Source organism: Prionailurus viverrinus, chromosome A1, assembly GCF_022837055.1.
Source record: "Prionailurus viverrinus isolate Anna chromosome A1, UM_Priviv_1.0, whole genome shotgun sequence".
NCBI lineage: Eukaryota > Metazoa > Chordata > Mammalia > Carnivora > Felidae > Prionailurus > Prionailurus viverrinus.
The window spans coordinates 207,913,835-207,927,347 of NC_062561.1; the positions used below are offsets into that span (position 1 = coordinate 207,913,835).

The following is a 13,513-nucleotide window of genomic DNA, read 5'->3' on the forward strand; positions in this document are numbered from 1 at the left end:
GGATATAATCGTAAATGAAATAAGTCAGAGAAAGACAAATACCACATGATTTCATTCATATGTGGAATGTAAGAAACACAACAGGGATGCCTGTGTGGCTCAGTCCGTTAGTCTTCCAACTTTGGCTCCGGTCATGATCTCACCACTTGTGGGTTTGAGCCCTGTGTCGGGCTCTGTGCTGACAGCTCGGAGCCTGGAGCCTGCTTCAGATTCTGTGTCACCCTCTCTCCCTGCCCCTCCCCCACTCATGCTCTGTCTCTCTGTCTCTCTCTCTCTCTCTCAAAAATGAATAAACATTAAAAAAAAGAAAGAAAGAAACAGGACAAAGAAAAAAAAGAGATGTGCCAAAAAACCCCAGACTCTTAAATACAGGGAACTGGTTGTTGCCAGAGGAAATGTGGGTGAGGCGATGAAGAACACATTGTAGAATCATTATATTGGACACCTGAAACTTTTATAACACTGTATGTTAAGTATACTTGAATAAAAATATATAAAAATAAATTAAAACTAAGAAAGCAATAAACTGTATATTAATATTTTTAAAAGCCAGTACAGAACCAGGGAAGTATTATTTGATCTTCTGAATAATATTCTGAGGTGGCAAAGGGTTGTTTGACAGCAACCTCATGTGTGTTCATTCTTAACTCAGTCTTAGCCAGTGTGAGGTCAGCTATTGTATAATATAGTTCACTGGGATTTCAGCTTTTTCCTTACATCATATACCACATTATCATAATTGATGGAAGCCACCTTTTAAAATACTAAATTATATGGCTGAAGGAACATCTTATCTAAACAAGTGCCTTGTGAGCTGCGTGGCTAATAGATGGGAAGATTTCCATTAATTTCCAGCCTTTGTACTCACTACTTTCTGCTCTGTCCTCCTCATGTTCAGGAGGCTGTACTCCCCAAAATGAGAGTCAGAACCCCCTGTGCTGTCAGGCAAGAGTCAGAATTGCTTTACCCTAAGACACTTTTGCTTCCGTGGGTTAAAAGATATTTAGTATTATATGAAAGCACCAATTAATTGATAGTTGTAAAGTTCTTTGAAAAGAAAGAGCACCCATTGTATGAATTTAAGGAGATACTATCTTTTTATTATTTATAAAACACCTTGAAGAGTAATTATCCTTGTTTTTACAAAAACATTTTGTTTGAACTCAACAGGATGTTGTGATTATTGTCTGAATTAGCAAATCTTCTAAGAGCTATAATTAGACTACAGAAACCACAGGGGGATGGGACAGATTGGAGGCTTGGCTAAGGACTAGAACTTGAGAAGAGGCCCACACGGAAGGACTGGATTGTGAGTGATTGCAATGGCTTTCTTTCTGCCACTGGCTCTGGATGGCCACAATATGGCAGAGAAAAGGAATTTTTCATCACAAATAGCTAACTCTAAAAATTTGTCATAGCTATAGCATTCTCTTGCCTTCAAGTATTATAAAGCACGGTATATAGAAGGAACATGGGCTTTGGCATCAGACAGTTCTGGTTGGAATCTTGACTTTGTTTCTTTTTTAAAAAATATTAAATATTTAATGGGCACCTGAGTGGCTCAGTTGGTTAAGCATCCGACTTTAGCTCAGGTCATGATCTCACAGCTTGTGAGTTCAAGCTCCTCGTTGGGCTCTGTGCTGACAGCTCAGAGCCTGGAGCCTTCTTCGAATTCTGTGTCTTCTTCTTTCTCTGACTCTTCCTCTGCTCACGCTCTGTCTCTCCTTCAAAAATAAATAAATATTTAAAAAATATTTTAAATATTTAATATATAAATATTAAACAACACACTACTGCACAAGCAGTGGGCCAAATAAAAAATCAAATGGCAAATTAAAATATGTCTCAAAACAAACAGAAAAAAGAAACCACAATATTCCAAAATGTATGGGATGCAGCAAAACCAAATGTTAGAATGAAGTTTATGCTATAAATGCTTGTATTAAGAAAAAAATTTCAAGTAAACAACTTAACATTACACCACAAGGAACTAGAAAAAGAAGAAACTTAGCTGAAATTTATTAGAGGAAAAACATAACAAAGAAATTTCAAAAATAAAAGAGACTAGAAGAAACAATAACATAACATTGAAAGTAATGACCAGGTTTTCCAAAAAATAAACAAAATTGGTAATGTTTTAAACTACATTAACTAAGGAATAAAAGAGAGAAAACTCAAAAATCAAAGTGAGAAATGGAAGAGAAAACAATACAATAGATAACCACAGTGATAGTGTGATAACAGATAACAATAAACAATTATATACTAACAAATCAGATAACTTAGAGAAAAACACAGATAATTCCTAAAAATGCACAAGTTACCAAGATTGAGTCATGAATCTTGTATCCAAGAAATAGGAAATCTTCTTAGACCAATAACAAGAAGGAAAGTTGAATTAGGAATAAAAAAAATATCTAATACAGAAAAGCCCAAAACCATTCATAAATGGTTTCATTGATGAATTGTACAAAACATTAAAAAAAATTAATGACAGTCTTTATCAAAATCTTATAAATAATGAAATAGAGGGAACATATTTAAAATCATTCCTTCAGGCTAGTAGTATCCTGATCAAAGCAGGATGAAAACAAGAACAAAAAAGTCTGGTTTGTCTAGTGTAAGTATTGCCACTATGACTTTCTTTTGATATCCATTTGCATAATAAATTTCACTTTAAATTTGCAGGTGTCTTTTGGTCTGGAAGGAGTCTCTTGTAGGCAGCATATAGATGGGTCTTGTTTTTTATCCATTCTGATACCCTATATCTTTTGATTGGAATGTTTAGTCCATTTACATTCAAAGTAATTATTAATAGATATGTATTTATTGCCATTTTATTACTTGTTTTGTCATTGTTTCTGGGGATTTTCTCCTGATCCTTTCTTATTTTTGTCTCCCCTTTGCCCTAGAAGAGTCCCCTTTAATATTCCTTGTAGGGCTGGTTTAGCGTTCACAAACTCCTTTAGTTTTTGTTAGTCTGGGGAACTCTATCTTTCCTTCTATTCTGAGTGATAGTCTTGCTGGGTAGAGCATTCTTGGCTGCAGATTTTTCCCATTCAGCACTTTGAATATATTATGCCACTTCTTCTGGCTTGCCACGTTTCTGTTGAGAAATCTCCAGCTAGCCTTATGGGTTTTTCCTTGTAAGTTAAGGACTTCTTTTGTCTTACTGCTTTTAAGATTATTCCTTTATCACTATATGTTGCAAACTTAATTATAATACGTCTTGGTGTTGGCCTGCTTTTGTTGATTTTAGTGGGAGTTCTCTGTACCTCCTGGATCTGGATGTCTGTTTCCTTCCCCAGATTATGGAAACTTTCTGCTATTATTTTTTGAAGTATATTTTCTGCTCCCTTTTCTCTCTCTTCTGGGATCCCTGTAATATGAATGTTACTATGTTTGATGGAGTCACTGAATTCCCTAAGTCTATCCTCTTATTCCATAATACTTCTTTCTCTTTTTTTCAGCTTCATTATTTTCCATTACTTTGTGTTCTATATCACTAATTCATTGTTCTGCTTCTTCCAACCTGCTGTTCATTGCATCAAACCTGTTTCCAATCTCATTTGTTGTATTCTTCATCTCTGACTGATTCTTTTTTAACTCTTTTATCTCTGTGTTAAGGGTCTCTTTGATGTCTTCCATTCTTTTCTCAAGCCCAGTGAGTATTCTTATGATTGTTGCTTTAAATTTTTCATCAGGCATGTTATTTATACCTATTTTGCTTATATCTCTGGCTGTGGCCTTATCTTCTTTCATTTGGGATAAATTCCTCTGTCTTGGCATTTTATCTGAGTCTCTGCCTTCGTCTGTGTGCTATAAAAGCCAAAAATGTCTCCTGCTCCTGAAAGTAATGGTCTTATGAAGAAGAGGTGCTGTAGTGCCCAAGGCCTGGCACTTCAAGGAGTGTCTCCAGGGTGTGCTGCATGTGCTATGCTGTTGTCTATGCTGCTCTATCCTTCAGGCCAGTCATCTGCAGAGGCTCACCTTGCTGCTGTGGACAGTGTTTGGTCCCAGGCATGATGTAGCAAGTTTTTACCAGGTGTGCTCTGGTCTGCTTGTGAAATGAGAACTGACACCAACTCCACCCGAACTGAGGCTCTGCAGAACTCTCTGGTCAGGAGATATGGTGTGAGCAGGGGTTTGTGCTGGTCTTCTGGGGAGTGGGAGGTGCTGCATTGGGACTGAAGCAAGCATGACTGAGAAGGGCAGTTCCACTGAAGTGCAGGAGAAGTGGGGCTTGATGTTAAGCAAGTTAGACAGCCAGCGTTGGTGCTGTGCTGCTTCCCACATAAACACAGGTGGCTCTGTGTTTATGCTAAGGGGTGGGGGAAGGAAGTGCTGCTGGCCAGCTCCTTTGTTTTTGGAGAGGAGTCTCCAAGAATGCTGCCTCTCAGGGGTGCACTCAGAGAAGAGTGAATAATCTCCTTGTGTGCCACAGGCCCTCTTCAGATCACCGTTTCCACACTGTCTGTCCTTGGGTTCTTTGCCTTCCTTCTCTCCAGGAGCTGGGCAGTGTCCTCCAGGCTCTATCACAGCCAAACCTGCTGACCTTTAAAACTCTAGACTTTAAGCCCCACTAGTTGCAAGAACTTACAAGTTCTTGTAAGAACAACAAGTCTTGTAAGTCAGCCCTCTTCTTTTCCAAACCAGTGGCTTTAGGGAAGTGTTCTGTTTGTGCATTCTCCTGTATACTCCTCCCTCTCTCTCTCGCTTGCCCTTCTCCATAACCACAGCTCCCTCCCCTCCTCAGCAGCCACAATCTGTTTCTCCCCTAAACCATGTCCCTGCACTTGCTACTTTCTTTGATGTGGCCTCTTCTCTCCCTTTAGTTGTGAAATTTGTTCTGTCAGTCCTCAGGCTGATTTCTGGGGGGTATTTAGGATGATTTGATAGTTAGCTAGATGTATTTATGGGATGAATAAATAGGGTCCTCCTACTCTGCCATCATCTTGGGGATTCCAACTTTGTTTCTTAGGGGCTGTTTGATCCTGACTGATCACCTAATTTCATTGATCTCAGTTTCCTAATCCATGAAATGGGAAAAGTAGTACGTAATATGTGGCAAGTACTAACTACTGGGCCCAATTCATTATGGGTGCTTAATAAATTGTACTGATAATAATGATCATTTTTATTAATATAACATGAGAAAAAGATGAAGAAGTTAAACCCAATCACCAATCAACAATGGATTTTTTTTTTTTTCTGAGTTGAGCCTTGCATTGGTTTCATCATCTAAAACTTTTGGTTCTAACAGGTTAATTGGTTACTCCTTTAAGAAAACCACTACAGTATTTGTATTTTGAGAGATATTCTGTAGGCATTACAGCAATTTAACCCAAAGAATGGGTTTAGTAGGAATTTCAAGCATAGAGTTAGGCTGGTGGAGAAAGATTTAGGGAGTATGACCTACTCTGGACTTTTATATGAGGACAGTTTACATAACAAACAGCCAGTGGCAGTTTACATTATTCAGAGTTTAAGAGTTTGGTGTGTGATATGGGGATTAATGCAGTGGACAGGAAAGGGCATAGTGCATTATAAGTCAATTGTTGCTACATTAAGATAAAGGATGACAATATTAGTCCTTTGTTGACGTATAAAATGGGCTTTTCTGCCTCTATTATTGCACCTCATAGTTTCCAGACTTGTGCTATGACTATGCCAAAAAGAATGCAAAAAAAAAATTATATGAATATTTCAGACACAATTTGATTGCCCTAGTATACTTATTTTTTAATTACTGAAATAATTCATATTTATTCTAAAAAAATCTTAGCAATTCAGAAGTTTATAGAATAAAAATCGAATATTCTTAACCTTAAAGAAGTTTTAACTCTGAAAGTTTTTTGAAAAAATATTTCATCAGGGCACCTGGGCGGCTCAGTCGGTTAAGCGGCTGACTCTTGATCTTGGCTCAGGTCATGATCTCACGGTTCGTGGGTTTGAGCCCCACATCAGGCTCCGCACCGACAGTGTGGATCCTGCTTAAAATTCTTTCTCTTTCCCTCTCTCTCTGCCCCTCCCCCCCCAAATAAATAAATAAAATTTTTAAAAAAAGAAAAAGTATTTCATCAACATTTCAGTTTTCATTGTCATTTGAAACATGATGAGGGGCCTGGTTGTATTCTGGTAGAGGTTTACAAACTGTAAGCATTTTATGTGAGCACACTGTAGCCTCTTTTATTCACAGTTTCTTTCAGGATGACTCCTAGGCATAGTGGCAAGACAAGAACACAAGCTTCTGGCCTGGGTGCCTCCATACAGGTATTAGGGGTTTGTCACACATGAATGCATGGCAGAGAGATATAAAATTTCCCTTTAGGAATAACCAACCTTATAACCACTGATTAAAAAAATACACCTGACTCAGTTGGTTAAGCTTCTGACCCTTGATTTCAGCTCAGGTCATGATCTCATGGTTCATGAGATCGAGCCGTGCATCAGGCTCCATGCTGACAGTGCAGAGCCTGCTTGGAATTCTGTCTCTCCCTCTCTCTCTCTCTCTGCCCCTCCTTGACTCATGCTCACTCTCTCTCTCTCAAAATAAATAAACTTAAAAAAAATACTCCTGTAGAATAAGCCTATGGTCACCGTGTAATGTATTTTGTTGGTGGGAGGAGTGCAGGAGAGGGTCTTATGGTTTCAGTGTCAAAAGGATGACATTAGGCTTTCAAAATGGAGTTTCTGTCTGAGGTTCCATTTCTAGACTTATCAGTATGGAGAAGTAGCAAGACTTCTAGGACATAGTGTTGATCATTGCTGAATCCTCTGCGGAAATTATTATTGCTAAAAAGCCTTTATAAAAGACCTGTTAAAATTCTTGGTTTCTGACCAGCAGGAGCTTGCAAGTTCTGTTTGGATGGCAGCAGATATTGGGGACATATGTATAGCTGAGAAAGTATTGAACGAATTTATGGATATGCCATTGTATATGGGAAGGAGTAAGTCTGTGCTGGAGGGTGGAATAACTGATAATAATTTAGGAACTTCATTTAAAAAATTCTCTTATTTGTTACCCATTCCTTCTTTGTTCAGAGAAAAGATGAGGCCAGCTTTTAGGAATGTGTTTCAGTCATCTACTGCAGCATAACAAACCATTCTGAAACTTAATGGCTTAAAATAAGAATAGCTGTCCATGGACTGAACTCAATTCAGTGGTTCTTCTCCTGGTCTCATCTGGGGTTATGCAGCTTCAGTTATCTGGAGCTGATCTAGGGCTGGAAGTCCAAAGTGGCTTTACTCATATGTCTGGTACCTCAGCTGAGATGTCTGGACCAGATATGGACTGGCTGGGAATCAATTTCTCTCTCTACACAGTGTCTGCAGCAGAATAGCTGGACCTCTTTGCATTGGTTTAAGGCTCCAAAGAGGATGAAAGCAGAAGAAGCTTTCATACCTCTTATGGCCTAGGCTAGAACTGGCAAAATGTCACTTTCCCCAAATTCCCATGATTAGAGAGAGTTACAAGACCAGCCTGGATTCCATGTCAAAGGGAAAGGAGACTAATTTCTTGATGAAAGGAAAGCCAAGACTTTAGGTCATCTTCAGTTCACTAATATACAAGATGTACAATAATAATGTCTAAAAATTGCCATTAAACTTTTTGATTGAAGGGCAGCTATCAGATATGACGTGTTTACAACAACACAAATGGTCTAATTTCAAGGGCCTTAAAAGGTCAATTTGCCAACTAGCGGGGCCCAAGGTTTAAGATTTTTTTTTTTTGACCAGAGTCACTCATAAAATTTTACAATATTAGAGTTAGGAGAGAATATGAAGCTTACCTAGCCCAACTGAATGTCTTTTGATAAAAAACAAGATTAGACACATTAATCTGTGGCACATCAGTGTAGCATATGGGCTAGCTAATTTGTTTATATGACTAATTCACTGTGACTTTGATTAAGGACAGGATCTAAGGAGATTGAACATAGGACAAACACATTTTACATGGAAGAGAAAAGGTAGGAAGATGTTAAGAGTATGGGGTGTATCCTTACCCCAGCAAGGCCCTAGGAATGGAGATGTGCATGATAGTCCTAGATAGCACAAAGTACTTAGAATGGAGGAGGGATCAGAAAATCTGTCAGATGTATTTTACTAAGCTTACAATTTTGCTTCGAGGAGGAACTCTAAAGTGATTTACTACAACCCTCTTCCCATTAGTCAGAGAGAAGACTTCTTGGAAGAACTGTTTCAACATCATTGGAAATGAGAAGCAGCTTTCTCATGAACTGCTTGGTTAGTATAGAGAAATGCATAATTTTCCTCCCAGAGATTGTCATTTTTTCATATCCTTGTATGAGCTCAAGGTTTATCGAAAGCTAAATCTTGGCTGATTCTCATCTTTGTCTTTTTTTTTTTAAATTTTTTTTTCAACGTTTATTATTTTATTTTGGGGGACAGAGAGAGACAGAGCATGAACAAGCGAGGGGCAGAGAGAGAGGGAGACACAGAATCGGAAACAGGCTCCAGGCTCTGAGCCATCAGCCCAGAGCCCGACGCGGGGCTCGAACTCACAGACCGTGAGATCGTGACCTGGCTGAAGTCAGACGCTTAACCGACTGCGCCACCCAGGCGCCCCTCATCTTTGTCTTTTTATAATTCCTCTTCCTTATCTTCTTAGAGGAGGAGGGTGTTCAATCAAGTGACCTGGGATTGTGTTGCTCGCTGGCCTGCTCTGATATTTTCAGAACATATGTTTCTGGTGTGGGCTAGTATCCTAGAGTGTGTTTATCCAAATAGAGCTAAGTGAAGCCCGGCCTGCCGGCCTTTGCCCCTGCGCTTATTGAAACACATTTCCATTTCATTTTGTAGTTTTCCTTGCTAGTTGGGCTTAGCAGCTTAGGTCTTCTCATTTTCTCAAAATACGGGGATGCTTTGAGGTGTCAACATGCCTGAACATGTTCTCAAGGAAGCTTCAAGAGGACCTTTACAGTGAAGCTGATACATCTCAGCTGGAAAAGGACAACTCTGTAACAGAGAAAAATGACAGGCAAGGGATTTCCCCCTGACAGTGGTAAGCCAGGGATTCCCTCCATCCCCCTTTCCCGCCCCTGAGCTGGCTGATGGCATTGCTATTTCCTCTTCCCAGCTTCTGGCCTCTGTTTCCTCACTGACCAGCCCCGTGTCCATAACAGGAGCTGTTCCCGTCTGCACTCTGAAAGGGGTAGAACTCCTTTTTGTAACACTTGTGAGGTTCTTTTTGGGTCTGAGTAGGTTTTTTTTTTTTTTTTTTCTCGTCAGTATACAAGCACTGCGATTCCCGAACTCTTTCAGAGAGAATCTGTGCATGTAGTGGTGTATAAAAAAACCCTGATTCAATAAAATATTTTTTTCTTAGACACAGAATAATTTCTTATGATTCTGAAGTACTTAAAATGTCTTAGTATTTTGGAACAAAGTACTCAGGTCCTAGCCTGTTTCTCAACATGAAAGATTTATGGAACTTGGAACTAATTCATACCTCTAGGTTCTGCTTAACTTGGTGCCCTTATGATTGAATTAACTAAAATACTATTTAATGAGTTGAAAAGACAGACTTCCTGGTCCCACATGTAATATTTACAAAAACTTTAGATATCTTTCTTTAAAAAGCTTAAACAGAAATTCTTTCTTTTAATTACAAAACATTTTTTGTAGCACCTGGGTGGCTCACGGTGATCTCGCGGTTCCTGAGTTTGAGCCCTGCATCAGACTGTCTGCTCTCAGCGCAGAGCCTGCTTCAGATCCTCTGTCTCCCTCTTTCTGCCCCACTCTCTCTCTCTCTCTCTCTCAAAAATAAATAAACATTTAAAAATTAAATAAATAAAATTAAATTAAAACTTTTTTTAGAGAGAGAGAGAGCATGCCTGAGCAGGGGAGGGAGGAGGGGAAGAGAGAGAGAATCTTAAGCAGGCAGCACACTCAGTGAGGAGCCTGGCACGGGGCTCCATCCAACGACCCTGGGATCATCAAGACCCCAGCTGAAATCAAGAGTCAGATGTTTAACCGACTGAGCCACCCAGGTCCCCTAAACAGAAATTCTATGCAATTAATTCTGTGCAATTAATTTATAGGACTCTTGATTGATCAGGAAAGCTGGCCACTGTTGATGTGTGCCTCTGCTGGAGTGTGATTTTTCTTTTGAAACTTCATTAAAGTATAGCAGGGGTAAATCAGTGTCTACTGATTCACAATTTTGTTTTCTCATTTGTTCTGCTGACCTGATGTGATGGCTTCTTGACTCATTTAGCAGTATTAGAAAGACACCCGTGGCTGGAAAGGTCCCTGGCTGTTTGGAGTGCTTACACATTTGTCCTTCTGTCTTTACTCTCCCTTTTCCTGTGTGATTCCTGAAGGACAGGTTTTCTCGGAGACTTTCTAATCTGGTCAATATCAGAATATCTAGGTGGTCATCAGAAAAACAGTGTCTTAGGAGTCTGAGGCTGAGAGAGACGTCAGTGAGTCTAAGACAATTTAGCTGAAGGGGGAAACATCTGCCAAAGTCTGCCTTTCAGGTTCCTTGGGAATCTGTGCTAGCATGGGCCTGCTGTGAGTGTTTTCTGATGTTGCTTCATTTGCAGGAACTTATGTAAGGCTTGGAAGGCAGGTGGGTGTGGCATTCATAAAATGACTGGGACCTCCCACACCTTTCCATGAGGGGAAACTGAGAGAAGAGGTAACCCCCACCTTGGCCTCCAGACCCAGAGTTTCTGCCCCATGTTAGCAGAAATCAGATTTCAGACAGCAGCCATCTTCCCATGGTTATGGAGTCTCTTGAAACAGGCTACAACAAGAATAAAACAAGCTGTCAACCAATTTTGTGCAAAGTTTAGCCTCAGAGAAAAAGAACAATTTTGTCTGAAGGCATTTCTGGGACTGATCACAGGCTGAGGGGTTCTGAGGGCCATGCAGCTCCTGACTTGGAATAGCTTGTTAGCTTCTGGGTGGTGGTTTGCAGAAGAGGGTGGGTGGTAAGGAGATATGAGATCAATCCTGTAATCAGAGGGCCTAGCTGAAGATACAGCTAGGAGAGGAGGAAGGAGAAAGACTTGGGTTACAGAGGTTTTCCAAGGGAGTAGAAGTAGAAGGGATTGGGAGGCCAAAGACAGATCCTTGAGGGACTCCTGTCCCTAATGGCCTCTTTGTCCATCCACCTAGTAAGGTGTTATCTCCATAGGACAATCTGTAGAACAGTCTTCCCTTTTTTCAAAGTCATGAGACACATCTAGGTTTCTGGCATGCAGCATATTTTATTTCTTCTTGGAGATTTATTTTTTTGAGTAAACTCCTCAAAAGAATTAGCTGTATTGCCACCTCAACTCCTCATTTCCCAACCTCTTTTGAACTCACTTCAGTTAGGCTTTCTTCCTTTCCATGCAGGTGAAACTCCTATCAAGATCTCTAGAGTGCTCCAAACACCCACCCCAACCTCATCATCTACCAGTCTCCCCTCCATCCCACGTTGGCCTTACTGTTCTTTCAATACCTGAAGAAATCTTGCACCCCAGGACTTTGTACTTGCTCTTTTCTTCTCTGGAATGCTCCTATTCTAGCTAGACTCAGTTTCATGTTTCATTCTGTTTCTCAGAGAGGCTTCCAAGATTACTCTGTCTTTTCTCTGTTTCCATGTCTTGCATTCTTCATATTATTGCTCATGACATGACAATATCTACAATATTAGAATTTAAGCGTCATGAAGGCAGGTACTTTGCCATTTGCTGCATTGTCCTCAGAATCTAGAACAGAGCCTGGGACATAGTTGGTGCTGCTTCATGGATGACAAACCTGGATCAACCAGCTACAGTACCATATGGCACTCACATAGCTCTCAGGATGAGACAGCTTGTTTTCTAATTCTCTTCTTCATGTAAAAAACTGCAGAAAGGCAGAGAACTATCAGACTTGGCATATGATGGCTGCAGAAGAAAATGCAAACACAAACGAACGAACAAAAGAACAACAACAACAGCCCACAACAACCCAGTAAAACTCAGGCTCCTATTGAAAAACAATTCAGCTCAGCTAAATATTGACCATGTGTTTTGATGTAAGAAGTATGATAAGGCATTTGTTTTCATCTAGACTTAAACACAGAATTGTTGCACACTGTGTATAGGTATTTAAATTTTATTTTTACTTTTTATACTTTTTCTGGTTTTATCTTAGTTTTGTCTTCAAGTGTACAGAATTGGACAAACCTCAGTCAATGTCTCATGATACAGTTTTATCATTGGCTTATGTATAGCCTGCATCTATCTATCTATCTATCTATCTATCTATCTATCTATCTATCATCTATCATTAATAATGTAATCATTCATGAACCCATCACTAAAAAGAAGAGCTAATTCTTGTTAATAACTTACATCAAATTATATGGTTCCCCTCTCCCTAGCCACCCCTTGCCTTTCACTTCCTGAAGAAGCATCACCCTTAACACTGTGGTTTTCTTTTACTTGCTTTCTCACTTCTTTTAATATAGCTTTATTGCATCGATAGCTAAGATTTACCCATATTGGTGCGTATTGCTGTAGTTATTCCACGTTGACTTTAGGATAGTGTTTCATTGTATGGATAGACCACAGGGGTTTCCATCCGTTCTCCTGTTGATGGGCTTTTTAGTTATTCCTAGGTTTTGGCTTTCTGCTGCTTTGGCCATTCTTGAGCGGGTCTCTTGGAGTAATAGCATAAGGGTTTCTTTTGGGTCTATACGTAGGAGTGAAAAAGAATATGTGAATATTCAACTACATGAGATAGTGCCAAATTATTTTCCAAAGTGATTGAGCCAATTTACACTTTCTTCAGCAGTGAATAAAAGATTCTGTGGATCCACACCCTCTCCAGCACTTGGCTTGGTCAGACTTTTTTTTTTTTTTTCTTTTCCCAATTCAGTGGGTTTAAGGTGGTATCTCTTGTGGTCGTTCCCTGATTACTAATGACGTTGAGCAGCTCTTCATATTGTTACTGACTATATTTGGTATATCCAGTGAAATACCTGCTTATGTTTGTTTTTCTACTAAGAATTTTAATTCCTTTTCTGTTTGCAAATAATAGTCATTCAACTTACAAAATGCCAGTAACTTCAGAAAGAGGTCAGTAGAAAGCAAAAAAAGCCTTTGTTATAAGCCAATCTAACTTAACATTAGTCATGCAAAACTTTTAGGTTCTTTCTTTTTGGTACATTTCAATAATTGCAAAAGGTATTTGAGGTGGTGATGGTTGACTTCACAAACTCACTACCAGGTTATAAAGAATACTAAGATATGTGTATATCTCAGACGAAGTTCTCCTGTATATTCAAATGCATGTTCAACAAACGTTCATTAACAATTCATTAGCAGGCACAGAACCATTCACAGGTTTGATCTGTAGCCTCCTTGAAACCTCTGTAATCTGTTCTTTCAGAGCATCAGAGTACATATTGTCATGCTTTAGTGTCTTCTAGTCAGTCAGATCAATGGCTGGATATCGGATGTATTAGGAATTAGGTTCCATCCCTTAAGGGGACAAGATATTCATA

At 39.4% G+C, this 13,513-nt stretch overlaps 1 pseudogene; it reads left to right on the forward strand.

Annotated features, from left to right (window-relative positions):
• Positions 1 to 8,912: 8,912 nt before the first annotated feature.
• LOC125164781 (52 kDa repressor of the inhibitor of the protein kinase-like) overlaps positions 8,913 to 13,513 on the forward strand; it is a 35,983-nt pseudogene continuing 31,382 nt past the window's right edge.